Genomic DNA, 18,906 nt, shown 5'->3' with positions numbered 1-18,906 from the left:
AAAGGATACCAAGGAGGAATATAGCTCAGTAATATTCTCCAGGATTCCTGAACATAAGATTTGGGTGGACCAACAGTAAGTTTTTTCAATACTTTTCAATGAAAAAAATCATCTGGACCTACAGATTTAAATAGGTAAATTGATACCCCTTTAAAATATTTTTGTGAGAGTTATGCAATTCTTATTTAAAGGTGAAGAATACCTCCGAGCATGCAAAAACACACATGACATTCCTTGTGTGACTCCTTAACCAAATCTGTATTTTTTAGTATTGTATTACAACTATGGGACAGCCACGCTTGGTAAAATCTATGCTTCATCTTTCTTTTTTCATATATCTTTATGATTTTGGTTATGGAAAGAACCATCCATTTTTAATGTCCAGTGTATTTCCATTTCCAATGCATGAAAGTGTGGATGAGGAGCTACAAATATCATGTCAACCCTGAGCTACAAATATTCTCCTTTATTGGTAGACATAAATAATATTCTGTTTATTACTTCCTTTATTTATTTTAACCCAGATATGCCTTATATTATTATAGTATAAAAGAAAAGTAAGGAAAGTAGGAGGAGGAAGGAACATTCACTGCCTTGAGTTACTTATAAAAATAAAAAAGCAGGATAAAAACAATTATAATAAATAAACTAACAAGTTCATTAAGTTTTATTTCTCAGCAAAAGTTGATATTCTCAGCACAATGTGTACACAAGTTTTAACCTAGTTTGCGGAAGTTTATTTATAGGCATCATTCAATGAGGTTTTAGCTATGTGTATTGGAGGGGGAGACGATGGCTCAGTAGTTAAGAAGCTGAGCTTGTCAGCTGAAGAGCTGAGCCCGGGTTGGAGAGCTGAGGGCCGCATGACATGTGAGCTCCCATTCTTGCCCCAACTCCTGCCCACCTAGTAGTTTGAAACCATGAAAATCTGAGTACATAAATGGGTACCACTTTGGTGGGAAAGTAATAGTGTTCCATGTTTTGCCGCATGCTCTGCGCTGTGGCGTATAGTAATGCTGGTCACATGACTGCAGTAACATCTTCAGACAATGCTGGCACCCTTGGCTAAGAAATGAAACTGAACACTGCCCCCTAAAGTCAGACACTGCTAGCTGGGGGAAACCTTTACCTTTACTTTTATTAAGTCATATTTGCCTTCCTCATTAAAGGTCAACCTCATTGTAACTCTTCCCCTATCTTAATGTGATAGAATATCTAACAAAAAGGAGTAAGATCACTACAGAAAAGACTCCTCAGCTAGAGGATGGGGAAATGCAAGAAAAAGAGACAGAGTAACTCTGCTTTAAATATGCTAGATTTAAATAGATCTTTAGCACAATTTCAAAGTTCTGTTACATTATTCTACTAGCAATAAAGATCATTCCAGTAATCCAAGTGGTTTCTATTTTCTGAGTTTGTCTGCCTCAAAAGGGCTTAATGCCTAATAATTCTGAAGACTACGAATTTTGGAAGCCAATTTTTTGAATTTCTCATTGGGTGTTTTAATTATTTCCACTACCGCAAGATTTTCATTTCCTTCCACAGTGTATAAGTCTCTAACTGAGATCATTATTTCAAGTTTTTTATCTCATACCCTCACAGATTTTATTTTAAACCCTCCTGATCAAGCTCATTATCCTTGAGACAAATGCATTTTACGAATGCTTGTGATAGAATCCAACTTGTTCATTATGTGGATAACTCATGGCTATGATTCTAGAAATTGTAGAACTCTAACCCACCAACTCTCAGCTTTCCCACAGCTTGTGTGGCGCATCCAGATCACGTGCCTCCCCCCCCACCTCTTCATTCGCCTGCTGCTTGGACAGATAATAAACTCACCTATGCTGTGCAGGCTATGGCTGCTGCTGGAGACAGTTTATTTTATTTATTTATTTTATTTTATTTATTTTATTTGTCATAACAATATAACAATATATATATACAAGCGTTGCATAAAGGGTTATATAATATATGAACGTATATATGAGGAGAAACGAGGTACTAAAAACATATATATATACATAGGGGAAGAAACAGTAGGACAGGAACGGTAGGCACGCAAGTGCTCTTATTCCTTAGAGTCCTCTTAGGAAAGTGGTGAGGTCAACCGTGGACAGTTTTTGAGTAAAGCCTTTGGGGTTATGAGAAGAAACCACAGAGTCAGGTAATGCATTCCAAGTATATACAATTCTGTTACAGAAATCGTGTTTTCTGCAATCTAAACTGGAGCGGTTGACATTGAGTTTAAATCTGTTGGTAGCTCTTGTGATATTGTTATTGAAACTAAAAAAGTCATTGACAGGAAGGACATTACAACAGATGATTTTATATGCTAAACCCAGATCTTGACGAAGGCGACGAAGTTCCAAGTTTTCTAGACCCAAAATATCAAGTCTGGTGGAATAAGGTATTTTATCAGTTGGCCCATGCACTGTCACCGCCTCCTGTGCTGGCCATTCCCACCCTCCTTCACTTATTTTTGGGGTAGGGCTTATATTAGGCGCACACTTAAAAATTAGGCTAAGGCTTATTTTTGGGGTAGGTCTTTTTTTTGGGGAAACACAGTAAATCACCCTTTGAACAAGTTATTTCCCCATTCATGTCAATGTTAATCATGTCAATTTCTACTCATTTTGTTTTCTTAATGTATTAGTGGTAAAAATATTCTTTTTCTTGCCGGTTCTTTCTCAGGCTGCAAGGTTAGCTGTTCAATTATAGAGAAAATTTGAGCGATGGTTTTATTTGTTTGATTTCCATCATAGCTTTATCTCAGGAGCTTAAGGTAGGGTACATAACTCTATTTTTTCTACTGTCACACAACTTTATTGCCAAATTTGTGTTAGGTCCCCCTGCTGATGTGGTCATGAACTCACCCTCTGGAACCAATTTGCCTTAGAGTCCTCCTGGGGAATCTGCAGTTTTGCCCAGCAGAAGACATTTATTCTATCACTCACAATAAATAAATAAGCATGTAATGTGTCTGTATGCATATAATTTATTCATTTTCATGTTTTCTGCTTATATTTTTTTGCAAGTTCCAATTTCCCACAAGAAACAAAATATCATATGGAAGCTATAAAAGGCAACAAAAATAAATATATCATAGATGTGTTTCCTTATCTGCGTATTTTGCATAAACAGAGAATAAACAGAAAATATTTAGACAGGAGTTTCACATGGAATATTTCTATCTCCCCCAATTGCCAATTGCATTTGCATAAACTAGAGAATCTGTACATAAAATCATAACATAGATTTTATGGCATACTTTTCTAGCTAAGATTTATGGTAGCCATAATGAGCATATTATATTGGTTGGGGTGGGAGACTTTATAACCATTGGCTTCTGCAAGAAGACTATTATCTGGTTTGCTTGATCCAAATGACTCAGGAACAGCTTTTCTTAGTCTATTTCATTTTTAAATCCTTCATTTTTATGTAGCCTAACTTCTTTGAGTTAGATAGAAAAGAATATAGATTGGAGCAGGGGTGAAATCTACTTACCTTCCTTACCAGTTCGGAAGTGTGTCACATGCACGCACAGACCTGTGCATGTGCAAAACCTTCTGTGCATTCGCAGAAGGTAAAAAACACATTTACTTTCTGGTTAAAACCAGGAAGAAACGGCACCTGGGTGGGTGAGTGGAGCTTGGCTCCGCTGTCGCTACTGGATTGCCAAACCACCGACCACGGGCGCTAACAGATCATCAGATCCGGTCAGAACCGGGAGCATTTCACCCCTGGATTGGAGATATGACCTTCTCTTAAATATACAAATTAAGACTTTGTCTGAGCCTCTGGTGGCTCAGACTGCTAAGACAGTCTGTTATTAACAGCAGCTGCGTGCAATTACTGCAGGTTCAAGTCCCACCAGGCCCAAGGTTGACTCAGCTTTCCATCCTTTATAAAGTAGGTAAAATGAGGACCCAGATTGTTGGGGGCAATAAGTTGACTTTGTATATAAATATACAAATAGAATGAAGACTATTGCTAACATAATGTAAGCCGCCCTGAGTCTTCGGAGAAGGGCGGGGTATAAATGCAAATAAATAAATAAAAAAGACTTAAATTCAAATTCACAACTGAGATACTGAAGGAATAGGTGTTCTTTAATCTGCTGTCTGCAGTCCTTGTAATTCTCATAATTCTTCTCCAGACAGATTTATATTTTAATATAAATCATTTTCTAACAGATTTACTGCATAATTTTATTCACTTACAAATTTAATTTCATTGCCACCTGGTTATTTAGGTCCTGGATGAGTTAAATATCTTATTTTTGTCTCTGGTAAATAGTCACATGTCTTTCCTTAGTTGATTCAATCTTTTTATTGTTCCCACCATTTGAAAATATGAAAGGAAAGCCAACAGGCAGTGAAATCTGTAGACCAAGCAGAACCAGACCATTTTTTGTCCCAGGCTCCAAAAAACAACTAACAGTCCTTACCAATGATGCCACAGTATCTATGTGCAAGTCTCAATTAAATAGGGCTTACAGTCCTGGTGAACTGGGCATTTAGTTGCAGCCTCGTAGATAATAAAAAATTATCACTTAAAGTTATATTTATAATTTTGATTTTGCTTCAGCAAGCAGCAGCAGCGTAAACTTGAGAATGATTTCTTTAATTATTTCAGCCATGTGATCTTCCACTTCTGCAAAAAAGAAGTGTCATTATTGCATATTTTGATGATGATGATGATGATGATGATGATGATGATGATGATGATAATAATAATAATAATAATAATAATAATAATAATAATAATAATAATAATAATATAATTGGTTACCTAGGATGCTGGCAGCAACCTGTATCAACCATTATACCAGTCAATCATATTTGTGACACATTTTTAAATGTTCAGTTGACTTGAGTTTCATGTTTAATGAATAAAAGAGATAACAACAACAACAACAACAACAATAACAACAACAACTCATGGCTGGGCCTGGACGGCTATCAGGTGCTGTCCCTATGGTTATGGGAATGCTGGTCTTCATTTCGGTAGTGGCTTAGCCACCGTGAACCAACCCAGGCACCTACCATCACCAATTTTTATTTTTTTTTTACATTTATATCCCGCCCTTCTCCGAAGACTCAGGGCGGCTTACATTGTGTAAGGCAATAGTCTCATTCTATTTGTATATTTATATACAAAGTCAACTTATTGCCCCCCCAACAATCTGGGTCCTCATTTTACCTACCTTATAAAGGATGGAAGGCTGAGTCAACCTTGGGCCTGGTGGGACTAGAACCTGCAGTAATTGCAGGCAGCTGTGTTTAATAACAGGCTTCTTACAGCCTGAGCAACACCGCGGCCCTATGATGAGAAGAAATCCACAAAATTCCATACCGGATCAGTCATCGCCCGGATCAACAAGGACCATGTCAGATGCAATGGCTCCTGGACATCTGCCAAAAAATGGCAGATGGAGAACCAGGTTGTGCAACTATAAAGTGACTGGGACAAAAGCACAAAACTTGGACAACTGAAGAAAATCGAGATGTAACAGTGATATCCATTGTCATCGGGGCACTTGGTACCATGTCCAAGAATTTTACAAAACACATCAAGAAATTGCAGCTTCCTGCAATAACACCAGCAGAACTGCAAAAAACTGTGCTACTCAGAACATCATATATTTTAAGAAGATACCTGGTTGATACCTAGGACGCTGACAGCAGCCCATATAAACCATTAGCACCAGTCAATTGTATTTGTGATACATTTTTAAATGTTCAGTTGACTGAGTTTCATGTTTAATGAATAAAAGACATCATCATCATCATATCATCAGATATACTGCTGGGATTGTAAACTGGACACAGGCAGAGCTGGACACCCTGGATAGGAAAACAAGAAAACTGATGACCATATACTATGTGCTGCACCCACGTAGTGACATCGATAGGCTATATTTGCCCAGAAAAGTAGGTGGCAGAGGACTTTTGCAAATGAAGCGGACAGTTGAAGAAGAGAAACATGCTCTGGCAGATTATATGAACGACAGTGTTGAACCAGCTTTGATGGAGGTCAACAAGAGGAAGCTGCTAAAAGTACAGCGAACCAAGTATCAATATAGGAAAACAGCGATGCAAACTCGAGTTGACAGCTGGTGCAACAAAGCACTGCATGGACAGTTCTTTGACAAGAACCAAGGAAAAGTAGATAAGGAAAAGACCGGCTGACCAACAGAACACTGAAGAAAGAAATGGAAGGCCTGATTCTTGTAGCCCAAGAACAAGCCATTAGAACGAATGTAATCAAAGCCAGAATAGAAAAATCTGATGATGACCCCAAATGCAGACTCTGCAAAGAAGCAGATGAAACCATTGATCACATACTGAGCTGCTGCAAGACAATAGCTCAGACTGACTACAAACAACGTCACAACACAGTTGCTCAGATGGTCCACTGGAACTTGTGTCACAACTACCATCTGCCTGTGGCAAAGAACTTGTGGGACCATAAGCCTGAAAAAGTGATCGAAAATGAGCATGTAAAACTACTGTGGGACTTCTGAATACATACTGACAAAGTTTTGGAACACAATATCCCAGATATTACGATTGTGGAGAAGAAAAAAGCGTGGATCATCAATATTATTATTATTATTATTATTATTATTATTATTATTATTATTATTATTATTATTATTAATAATAATAATAATAATAATAATAATAATAATATTTTAATTTGTATACCGCCCTTCTCCCGAAGGACTCAGGGTGGTTTACAGCCAAGATAAAATACAGCAACAACACATACAATACTAAAAAACAGACATTAAAAAACTTATTCAATTTGGCCCCATTTTAAAATACAATCAAACCCTATAAAATTAATAAAAATTTAAAACCCATATAATCAGCTAAAAGATTTAAAAATTCAAGCCAGTCCTGCAAGACAGAATAGATAAGTCTTAAGTTCGCAGCGAAAGGTCCGAAGGTCAGGTAGTTGTCGAAGTCCAGGGGGAAGTTCGTTCCACAGGGTAGGAGCCCCCACAGAGAAGGCCCTTCCCCTGGGAGCCACCAGTCGACATTGCTTGGCTGACGGCACCCTAAGGAGTCCCTCTCTGTGAGAACGCACAGGTCGCTGGGAGGTAGAAGATGGCAGTAGACGGTCCCGTAAATATCCTGGTCCTAAGCCATGGAGGTGGTAACCAATACCTTGAAGCGCACCCAGAAGACAACAGGCAGCCATGCAGTCTGCACAGGATGGGTGTTACATGGGAGCTCCAAACCGCTCCCTCTATCACCCACGCAGCTGCATTCTGGATTAACTGGCGCCTCCGGGTGCTCTTCAAAGGGAGCCCCATGTAGAGAGCATTGCAGTAGTCCAAGCGAGAGGTAACAAGAGCATGAGTGACCGTGCATAGGGCATCCCGGTCCAGGAAGGGGCGCAACTAGTGAATCAGGCGGGCCTGATAAAATGCTCTCCTGGGGATGGTCGTCAAGTGATCTTCAAAAGACAACCGCCCACCCAGGAGAACGCCCAAGTTGCGCACCATTGCCATACCTGGTGACAGCAGAATTGACGAGAAACAACTTGAAAAACTCACCAGATATCAGGACTTGAGAATCGAACTGCAGAGACTCTGGCATAAACCAGTGCAGGTGTTTACAGTGGTACTCGGCACACTGGGTGCTGTGCCTAAAGATCTAGGCAAGCACTTAAAAACAATTGGCGCTGACAAGATCACCATTGGTCAGCTGCAGAAGGCCACCTTATTGGGATCTGCTCGCATAATCCTCCGATACATCACACAGTGTTAAACGCTTGGGAAGTGTTTGACTAGTGATTAATGATACGAAATCCAGCATAGTTATCTCGTTTGCTGTGTATACTGTCATTTTGTGTATAATAATAATAATGTATGATCCACCGACAATCCAAACTGCCAACTTTGCAACAAAAAAGTCTAAGCTGTTTCACATTTAATATGTGAATGCAGCAAAATCGCACAAACTGATTTCAAAGCTAGACACAACTGAGTTGCTAAATTAATCCACTGGTCATTATGTAAAAAATACAATTTACCTGTATCCAAAAAGTCATGGGAACATAAAGTGGAAAAAGTTATAGAAAATGAGAAGGTGAAGATCTTGTGGGACTTTCAAATACAGACAGATCGTCATTTGGAACAGAACACGCCAGATATCACAGTTGTTGAAAACTGAAACGTACAATTTATTGACATTGCGGTACCAGGAGATGCCAGAGTCAAAGAAAAAGCCAAAGAAATATCATAACTTGGCCATTGAAACTACACCACTATGGATGAAAATCGAGATGTAACAGTGATACCCATTGTCACCGGGGCACTTGGTACCATGTCCAAGAATTTTATAAAATACATCAACAAATTGCAGCTTCCTGCAATAATAGCAGTGGAACTGCAAAAAATTGTGCTACTTGGAACATCGTACATCTTAAGAAGGTACTTGATTGATACCTAGGATGCTGGCAGCAACCCGTATCAATCATTAGCACCAGTTAATAGTATTTGTGATGCATTTTTGAATGTTCAGTTGACTGAGTTTCACATTTAATGAATAAAGTAGGAAAGTGCCTGCGGTGGCTACTTACAACAGAATTAAAATCCAGCCATCCAGAAATTAATATACAAATGCTCATGTTTCAAAACATCAGAAAATTTAGAATATGTATTAAATCTACACAAAATTATGAGCGATCTAATGATTCTAATACAGAATTGGCTTAGAACAGTTGGTAAAGGGTTTATAATAAAAATGATGATGCTGTACTTCATAAATCAAAGTCTAGAAAGAGAACTACCTGTTTTTTCTTTTGCCTCAAATGATGTGCTGTTTATGCCCTGCTATACTGTAATATAACATCAATTCAATTTAAATAATTTTGTATATAGACCAACTATATTCAAAGTAAATCAGTTTTTATTTGGGATACATTTCAAAAAACATAAGCATATTCTAAATAGGTCTTTTATTCTAAAAAGGTAAAGGTAAAGGTTCCCTCGCACATACAGTATGTGCTAGTCGTTGCCGACTCTAGGAGGCGGTGCTCATCTCCGTTTCAAAGCCGAAGAGCCAGCACTGTCCGAAGACGTCTCCCTGGTCATGTGGCTGGCATGACTCAATGCCAAAGGCGCACGGAACGCTGTTACCTTCCCACCAAAGGTGGTCCCTATTTTTTCTACTTGCATTTTTACGTGCTTTCGAAACTGCTAGGTTGACAGAAGATGGGACAAGTAACAGGAGCTCACCCCATTACACAGCAGCACTAGGGATTCGAACCGCTGAGCTGTCGACTTTTTGATCGACAAGCTCAACGTCCTAGCCCCTGAGCCACCGCATCCCCCTTTGTTGTGCCTCACCCGCCCTCCTCTCCGCAGCCGGCCCCTCCCATCTCCTGCTATCTGAGTCAGAGTCTGATAATGAAGAGGAACGGCCTGGCATGCCTCCAGCCCCCAGCCCTGGCACCATGCCCGGACAGAATGTCAGGAATGAGCAAACAAACCTCCCTTCTACAGAGTGTGAGCACAAAGCCAGCCACGTGCTAGAATTGCCGGCAGCAGATCAGGAGGACGGAAAGTCACAGTGGACGGATCCCCGCTTCCGGAGAATTGAGAGGTGACGTCAGCAAAAGGAAGGGGGGCAGGCCTGGATAAGTGCTGAGTCATGGTGCCACACCCCATGGCCTATATAAAAGACCAGCTTGAGTCAAGCAATTTGAGTCAAGCAAAGTCTCATCTGGGTTGCTGAAGTCACACCTTGGATTCCTGCCTGCCCTGAGAACTCTGACAGGAATTTGGCAAAGCTGCAGAGGCTTTGTGGCCACACTTGATACAGACTTCCCAGACCCGGCCGTCGGGGGGGGAGTGGGACACAACACCCTTTTATTCTAAAGAAGAGGTTAAAAGACCTCCTCTATTCTAAAAAAAAAAGTGTTGTAAGTGTTGTACCTTGATGAAAGTATCTTTTCTTTTATATACACTGAGAGCATATGTACCAAGACAAATTCCTTGTGTGTCCAATCACACTTGGCCAATAAAAAAATTCTATTCTATTCTATTCTATTCTATTTGAACTAAGAATTTCATAGGACAGCTTTTTCTTAAAATTATGGTTTCTCTTTAAACCACCATTTATGTCCCTTTATACACATTATATCCAATTTCCCACTGAATGAATTAACAACTGTGTTAACTCACCAGATTTTTTTTTTATAGGGTCACACAAGGGGGAAAAAATCTATTGTCATATTACTTGCAGGTGCAAGAAAAATGTGTTCTGTTAATGCTGTGATAGCAAGTTACAAAGCTGCCTGCCTGCCCAAAGCGATTGGTTTAGCACAGCTGACTGAAAGATGCTGAGAACCAGATTTTGACAAGAGGCTGTGATTAGAGATGTGTGTCAGTACGCAGAAACGATTATTCAGCTGGGTGACAAATGTAGCTCCTCTTTGTAAAACAGTTGTAAAACAACTTTAAACTCTACCCAGATATTGACAACTATTATGTTTGTTTAATGGGATAAAATGGAACACTTTGACATATTCCAGTCATTCTAGTTTCTAGACTAGGGTCTCCATGCTGGTTGGGGAATTCTGGGAGTTGAAGTCCATAAGACTTAAAGTTGCCAGGTTTGGCGAGTCCTGCACTAGACTAAGAGAAGGGAGAAAAGCCCAGCTATCTATAAGAAAACAATACAATTTTATTGTATAAAATATAACACAAGCTTTGATAGATGAATATTTCATTATTCTATAGTATTTCTTTGTATATAACTCACTCAAGCAAAAGAACAGAACTGCTATCATTGCTTCTACCTTATGATATTTGTATCATTACAAAAGCACAATATGTTTTGGTAACAAGCACCGATGATCAGTGTGGATGTATACTGTCACTGAATAATGAAAAATAATCTACACAGCCTGGTAATAAAATCTCTAAAAGAGATTTACAAAATGATTTAATAGGGTAGAGAAATCAACCAGTCAATATACATCTTTGGAAAATGAATAGGAAGAAGTTCCCCTCTTTTTCGTTTTCCTAAGAAATTACATCAAATGAAACTGTACAACCAAAACAAAGTTTTCCATGCAAGGCAGTAATATAACAATCAAACTCAGAGCCACAGGACCATCAATAGCTTCTAGTCTTTGCACCAAGGATCAGAGAGGCAGCGTGGTTATGGAATTTATGAAAGCCTGCTGAAAACAAAACTAAAACCAAATAAATAAAAGATAGCTCCAAGCAACTCCTGGGCCTTCCAGTAATCTTGCCACTGTAGATTACAAAAGCAATTTTCCTAGGTCTTTGAAGCAGCTGAACTATCTAACTTGAGAACTGGTCCAAGTCCCCAATGGCTTGGGACTAAGGGAAATGGAACTAAGAGAAATGGAAATTGGACACACCCAAACAGCACTGGCAGGCATCTCAAGACAGAGTCTTCCTGGCTTCTTTTCCCATCTTCCATGAAGTTCTGGAAATCGTCTTCCACTAAGCTTGATATCTAGGAGAGGGGATTGCAGAGAGAGAGGGTGGGGGAAGTAATGCTCATCTAATGGCGACAACTGAGACTGGAATGTCCATTGCTAACCAATGTGGTTGTTAAGTGAGTCAACTAGACAACATAGTATCAACAGTAGAAACTTTCAATTTTCTAGGTTCTACCATTTCGCACGATCTAAAATGGATAGCTAACATCAAAAACGTCATCAAAAAAGGACAACAAAGAATATTGTTTCTGCGCCAACTCAGAAAGCTCAAACTGCCCAAGGAGCTGCTGATCCAGTTCTACAGAGGAATTATTGAGTCTGTCATCTGCACCTCTATAACTGTCTGGTTTGGTTCTGCAACTCAATAAGACAGACACAAGACAGAGGATAATTGAACTGCAGAAAAAACAATTGCTACCAACCTGCCTTCCATGGAGGACCTGTATACTGCACAAGTCAAAAAGAGGGCTGTGAAAATATTGAACATAAGCTGTTTCAACTCCTACCCTCAAAACGACGCTACAGAGCACTGCACACCAGAACAACTAGACACAAGAACAGTTTTCCCCCGAACGCCATCACTCTGCTAAACAAATAATTCCCTCAACACTGTCAAACTATTTACTAAGTCTGAACTACTATTAATCTTCCCATCGTTCCCATCACCCATCTCCTTCCACTTATGACTGTAACTTTGTTGCTTGTATCCTTACAATTTATACTGATATTGTTTCCTGATTGCTTATTTGTAGCCTATGACTATCATTAAGTGTTAAATTTGTACCCTATGACTATCATTAAGTGTTGTACCTTGATGAAGGTATCTTTTATGTACACTGAGAGCCTATGCACCAAGACAAATTCCTTGTGTGTCCAATCACACTTGGCCAATAAAAATTCTATTCTATTTGATTTTATGACCTTTTTTTGTCACAGTTAAGCAAATTACCACAATAATTAAATGACTCACATGGTTCTTATGTGATTCTGGCTTCCCCCATTGACTTTGCTGGTTGGAAATCCCCCGAGAACTTTGTAAATGGTAATCATGTGACACACACACACCCCCCCCCAGGATACTGCCACTATCATAAACCCATGCCAGTTGCCAACTGTCCAAATTTTGATTGTGTGACTGCAGGAATATGACGGCTGTAAGCGTGAGGGCAGGCCATACGTTACTCTTAAGCCCCTCTTAACTTGAAGTGTTATTAAACGCAAGATGGTAAATCAAGAACTACCTGTACATCTACTCTCTCCCTTCTTCTACTGTTCCACTCCAAACCTATTTATTATCCATCTTTTTCTGCAGGCAGGTTACATAGCTTTCTTTCTCCCCTTTTTTTCTTAGTCCTTTCTCTCCCAAAATCTATCTGGCATACACAGAGTGGCTTTTCAGTCTCCTTTTTCTTACTTTTTAAACTTTTGACTCCAAAAGCAAAGATGTATGTACCAATATCCTGCACCCTGGCACATTCATCCAAAGCACACATTCTGGCTATGACAAAGACGAGGTCTTATTGGGTACAGATTTGCTCTCTTTCTAGTAAACTGCAATGTGTGTGTGTTCTATTCCTTACAGGGCCTAGAGATTGTTGTTTCTCCCCATACTTCTTATATCCTATTTGAATGATCTTTCCCCAGTAACATTCTTAACTTTCTTCATTGCCAATTCCCATTCCCCGTTGTTCCTGCACTGATACCATGTGGATGTTTTTTATGTATTCGTTGCCATTCCCTCAACACTTATTGTTTTAAATGCTTATTTTCTCATCGAAAGTTATTTCCCTTGTGACTGCTACATTCCCCCTCATTGCCATTTTTTACTTCCATTGTTTTGTTCCCCAGTGAAATCCAACACTGTTCTCTGAGGCATGTGTGATCACCTCACCATTTTTGTAGTCCATATTTACCCTGGGGTGAATGCTTTTTAAATCCTGTTCAGTTAAAAAAAATCTTTTTCTCCTACTAATATCTTTTGGGAGGTCCTTGGATAATACTGTATCTCATACTTAGCTTTGACTCAAACCAAGAGGCAATTTTGAGAGGAAAATACAATTAATGGGGAGAATAAATAAAGAATAAATGAATATAAATCTGATTTAGAACAACATGCAAGTGAAAAATTAACTGGTAGCAATTTACCTGAAGGGAACATTAATGGGATAATCTGGGGCTAAGATTCAAATTAATTTATTGGATGGACTAAAATAGGAAATTAATTCACTTTCCCCAAGTGAAAGTTAAAATTTAATTGTTATCTTCTCTAAGTTTACATTTGTGCATATAAATTAACATGCTAATATTCTTCAGCTTTGAATTTGTTTGAAAGCCTTCCCATATTAATTATTCTTGGAGCAAACCCAAAGAATTATGATTATATTCTGCATCATTTAAATTGCTGAACAAGACTCCTGCTTTTTATTATGTTTTCTGCATTTAAAGTTTTAAAAAAGATAAAGTCTTTATAAAGCTGGAGTTTCTAAATAGGCTAACACATTTTTAGCACTGTAAAAAAACATCTAAGACAAAAGGTTTAACGCTTGGACATACTATTTCTATTTGATCTCATAACAGAATCGTGACAAAAATGTAGCTTTTTAAGTAAAAGACATTATTGCTTTGCTTTTGAAAACTCTATTCCCAATTACAGAAGTAAACAGTAATTCAGAATGTGTTTTACTAGATCTTGTTTTCAATCATTTCAAATCTATAATGTTCTTTGTTCTGGGGATTTGGGGAAAGCATTGTTCTTGAAATACAGCATCCACTTTCCCATTATATCTATGTCTTCATACTGTAATATTTTATCCTTAGATTACTTTATTAAGTCCTGAAACAGAGTCAGCAGAAAAATACATATCCTAAGAGAGTGAGGAGGCCATCATCCATTACCTCTTAAAGGACAGGTCACATACAGGGAAAGCAAGTTAATGAATCAAAATTTATTTCAGGACAATTTGGTACAAGGGACTGATTTTTCAGAGTTTTAAAACACCATATAGGGAACTAAGTGCCTCGGTATATACAAGAATGTAAAGAAAAAGCATACATTAAAGTAATAAGAAACTGACATATTGTTCTATACAATATTGCCAACAGCAATAGCACTAGCACTTAGACTTATATACCGCTTCACAGCGCTTTACAGCCCTCTCTAAGCGGTTTACAGAGTCAGCATATTGCCCCCTAACAATCTGGGTCCTCATTTTACCCACCTCAGAAGGATGGAAGGATCAGTCAACCTTGAACCTGGTGAGATAGCCTCAAACAATTATATTTAGGCTTTAAAAAGCAGGGGTATTTTCAATATCTCAAAATTACATTTGATTAAAATGAAAAAGTTCACTAGATATCAGACAATCTTGGATAGTAACAAGTAGTAGCGCTCCCCCCAAAAAAAATGGGTAGCAGAATACAGATAGTCCTTGACTTACGACCACAACTGAGCCCAGAATTTATGTTTCCCAGTGAGAAATTTGTTAAGTGAGTTTTGCCCCATATTACGACCTTTCTTGCGAGAGTGTTAAGTGAATTACTGCAGTTAACTTAGTAACATGATTGTTAAGTGAATTTTGGCTTCCCCATTGACTTTGCTTGTCACAAAGTCGCAAAACCTTGGGACAGTGCACCTGCCAGTTGCCAACATCCAAATATTTATCACGTGATCATGGGGTAGATGCTGCAAAGGTTGTTAGTGTGAAAAATGGTCATAGCAATGGTGGGCTGCTGCCGGTTTGGACCAGTTCTACCAAACCGGTAGTTCCCACAATCAGCTGGCCCCACCCACCCGCCCCCACCCTATCCTGTCCTATATTTCCTTCTTTCTGGCTCAGCTGATTTGTGCGGGACAGCTGATCTCCAGGCCTCCGCTGTTCTACTTAGCGGGGCTGCCTTAGAAGGTAAGCAGCTGAGCTTCAAACTGTTGTATTTTGAATGCTGTGTGCAAGCGCACTAGGCGCTCTCTCTCACAGAACCGGTTGATAAACCGTTGCAGTCCACCACTGGTCATAAGTCACTTGTTTTAATACTGTTGCAACTTCGAATTACCAATAATTGTAAGTTGAGGACTTCCTGTATTACATTTGCTTTTTTAAAGCATTTGTACTCGGCACAATAGTTACGAGCTTCAGAACAAGAATCTGTAAGCCATTATTCTGCAGTATATCACCAAAGTCAGTTATAACTGAGCTGGAATGAAAACCGCAACAAAAACTTTTGTTAAGTAAAATAATTCCTTAATGCACTCTTGTTATAAAGAAAATACATAGTTGCATTTCACAAATTGTACCTCTTTCCCAGGAACTAAGAAACGTTGGAGGAAATATTGCTTTTAAATATACAAATACATTCATTTAAAACAGTCCCCTATGTGTAACAAAAGGATCATGAGTTTGGATGTTGCTGTTTGTAAAAAATTAAAATAAAAAAGATCAGAAAAGGCCACTTTTAAAACAAATTACTTTCTAGCTGTTTTGACAAAAACGAGGACAGCTGATATTAACCAGAGCAGCATATTGCTGTTATCTACAGCTCACTCAGGCTCATTAGAGAAACAAGATGATTTTCACAGAATAAGGATGAAAGAGGAATCTATTAGCAAAAATAGGTCAAGCCACAGTATATATAATTTGCTGAACCATTTTTTATGAGGCAATATGTGGTTTGCCACCAGATGTCACTAGGTTCTTATTCAAATAAGTACCAGCCTAGTAAAGAACCTTGCGTACCTTTTACAGCCCTATGATTAAGGGTAACTCTTTTTTTGCTAATACAGCCACTTTTTAAGATGAACAATTTTAAAGAGATTTTAACCTATATCTTATATATCAGAGTGCTTCAAAGTATTTCTGCATACTGGCTCATTTATTCATAATCATTCTTCAATAAAATTGTGCAAATTCGCAAGTCATTACATGGTTCCCTGTCTTCTTTGACATTAGTTATGATTCCTGTCTCTCCATCCATGTTTCTCCAACACTTTGTCCATTATCTTATTCATCCCAACTTGATGATCTTCAAAATTCCTGCCTGAGTAATGAGATCTGTTGATCAATGGAATATGTTGCGTTGGAAAAGCAATTGGAGGAAGCATACCTGACGTGATAGAAAATTAAAACTTATATAAAGGGGAAGAATTTAATAAATCAATCATATATACTGGGTTCTGGGTGGGAATTGAAATCCACAATTATCTGGTTAAGGAAGGTAAATTCTGCCAATTTTTATTGTATTAAGCTCAAGATTGTGTTTAGGAAGAAATCTAGATTTTTTTTTAATGTTCAACTATTTATTGTGTCAACAAAGATTGTTTTCATTTTGACAGAATGAAATTGATGCTTTTGGAAAAACAAAATATATCTCCTACATTATGGGCAATCACTTATAAGAAACCACTGTATATACCCAAAACTAATTTGCCTTTAAAATGAAGTTATTTTCTTAGATTCACAAATAATATAATTGTAACAGATCTATTATTTCAATATAATCTTTTGTTTATGAGGAAGATAAAGGAATTGCCTTTAATTCTGGGTTATCTTCCCCTTAGATGAGCACAATCAATTTTTTCTTCTTCGCTATTGCAATGTTCATTATTATTTGATGAGGTTGTCCTTCTTGGGTGTCAGTGATGGAAAATACTATCTTAATTAAGATTTCAGTGTTCTATGTACATGACTCTGGATAAAAGTAATACTTGAGTGGATTCTTCTTCATATTCCTTTCACTTGTTCAAAGAATCATTGTCAGGTGCATGAAATCAGGAACCAGGGTGGCTCAAATGTGTACAAGTTTATTCCGTGCTATCTCTCTGCACCAACTAATGGTGAAGGCAAATTGGCAGCAGAAAAGAAACAGTGGAATGGAATTCAAGGAGGTTAGACTTAGATCTCTTGTGGGTACTTTGGGAACTCCAAACTGATGACATGCTTGACCCCTCCCTCAGGCTCAACCTAAAATAATTTTGTATTAATTGACATACCGTATAATTCAGATTTTTATTTAATACCCCCCAAATCTCCACCCCACTATTTTCTTCTTTTGCACAAGCTGGTAATGTATCTGCAAAAGTATGCCTCGGACAAAAAGCTTCAATTATCTCCGACAAGTGATGATTTAGTACTACACTTAAAGCAATATATTTAGCTTAAACATTGAAATTAGAGTCTGATGTTTGACAAGTAAACCTTTTCAAGAAAAGGTCACACTTGCATAAATACTCCATCGCAATACATATAAAACATTAATGCCACTGGGTCATTGGGTGGCAGATCTAAGAAAGAGGAAAAAAAAGAGGTAATGAATTAAAGCCCAAAGCCAGATAATTATTCTGTGGAACAGAAAAAGAAAATCCTATTTTAGCCTTAAATGTAATAGATATAAATAAAAATAACATGTAAGTGATATTTTAGTTGGTATGTATTTTAACACATAGAAAGCCTGCACAGCCTAATGGGAAAAAGTTTGACTTTTATTGTCTTATAGTTTCATAGCTACTAAGAAGAGGATGAATAAAAGTGAAAACAGGTTTCAATTCATTTATTTAACTAAATTTGATGATAAAATTTGGAAAGTTGTGGTAGATTCATTGGATGATGGAGAGAGGGCTCCCCTGGGGGAGTAAAGAGACATTGCAGCCTGGAATCAATTTGGAAGAGGAAATGTTTGAGATTAACCAGACTATATCTGTCATTTCTCATGGGAAGGTAATCAGTCTGGTGAGATTCTTGTTCAACAATAAAGAATTGCTTAGGCTTATTCACAGGTTTGTTCTGGTTGCTTGCACCTGACAATATTCAGTTTAATTAAATTCATCCTATTTGTTCTCTGTAGAATGGAAATTTCACAGCAAAACACATTCTCTTGCAATTTGCCAACTTCAAAATTTGTCAGTATGCTCTTCTTCTCATGTGTATTGTAGTTAGCACCCACCCCTCCCTCTCCTAGAAAAATGAAATATTCTAGGAAATATTAAAAATGCAGAATATTATACCTTCCTGGATGAGAAAAGGAGAAACACGCTCTTGGAAAGCGGCTCCCACCTTTGTTAATAGCCCCAGAAAGACACAAGACATCTTATCTAAAACACAAAGACCTTGAGCTCCAGGGTGATGGGATTAAGACATGGCCCTCAGGACATGATAGGATTAGCCCTCTACCCATCTCACCACATGGCACCTGGGAAGATTTACATCACCCAGCAAGGCTCAACCAAACTTGGACTCAAAACACAGCCTACAGAGTTGCCCCTGCATGGCCCCATGGGAGTCTGACAACCAATTCAGAATACAAACTCAAATTCAAAGCCCAACAGAGGGCAAAAAACCCAAGGTACTCTCAGCATCTCGCCCCCTTTCTTCTGCTCAGGAACTCAAGCCATGTGATAAACCCTTTTTCCAAACAACTTCC

The sequence above is a fragment of the Ahaetulla prasina genome, chromosome 2, assembly GCF_028640845.1.
Source record: "Ahaetulla prasina isolate Xishuangbanna chromosome 2, ASM2864084v1, whole genome shotgun sequence".
Classification (NCBI taxonomy): Eukaryota; Metazoa; Chordata; class Lepidosauria; order Squamata; family Colubridae; genus Ahaetulla; species Ahaetulla prasina.
The sequence above is the reverse complement of the archived record's forward strand: the minus strand, read 5'-3'. Positions refer to the sequence as shown.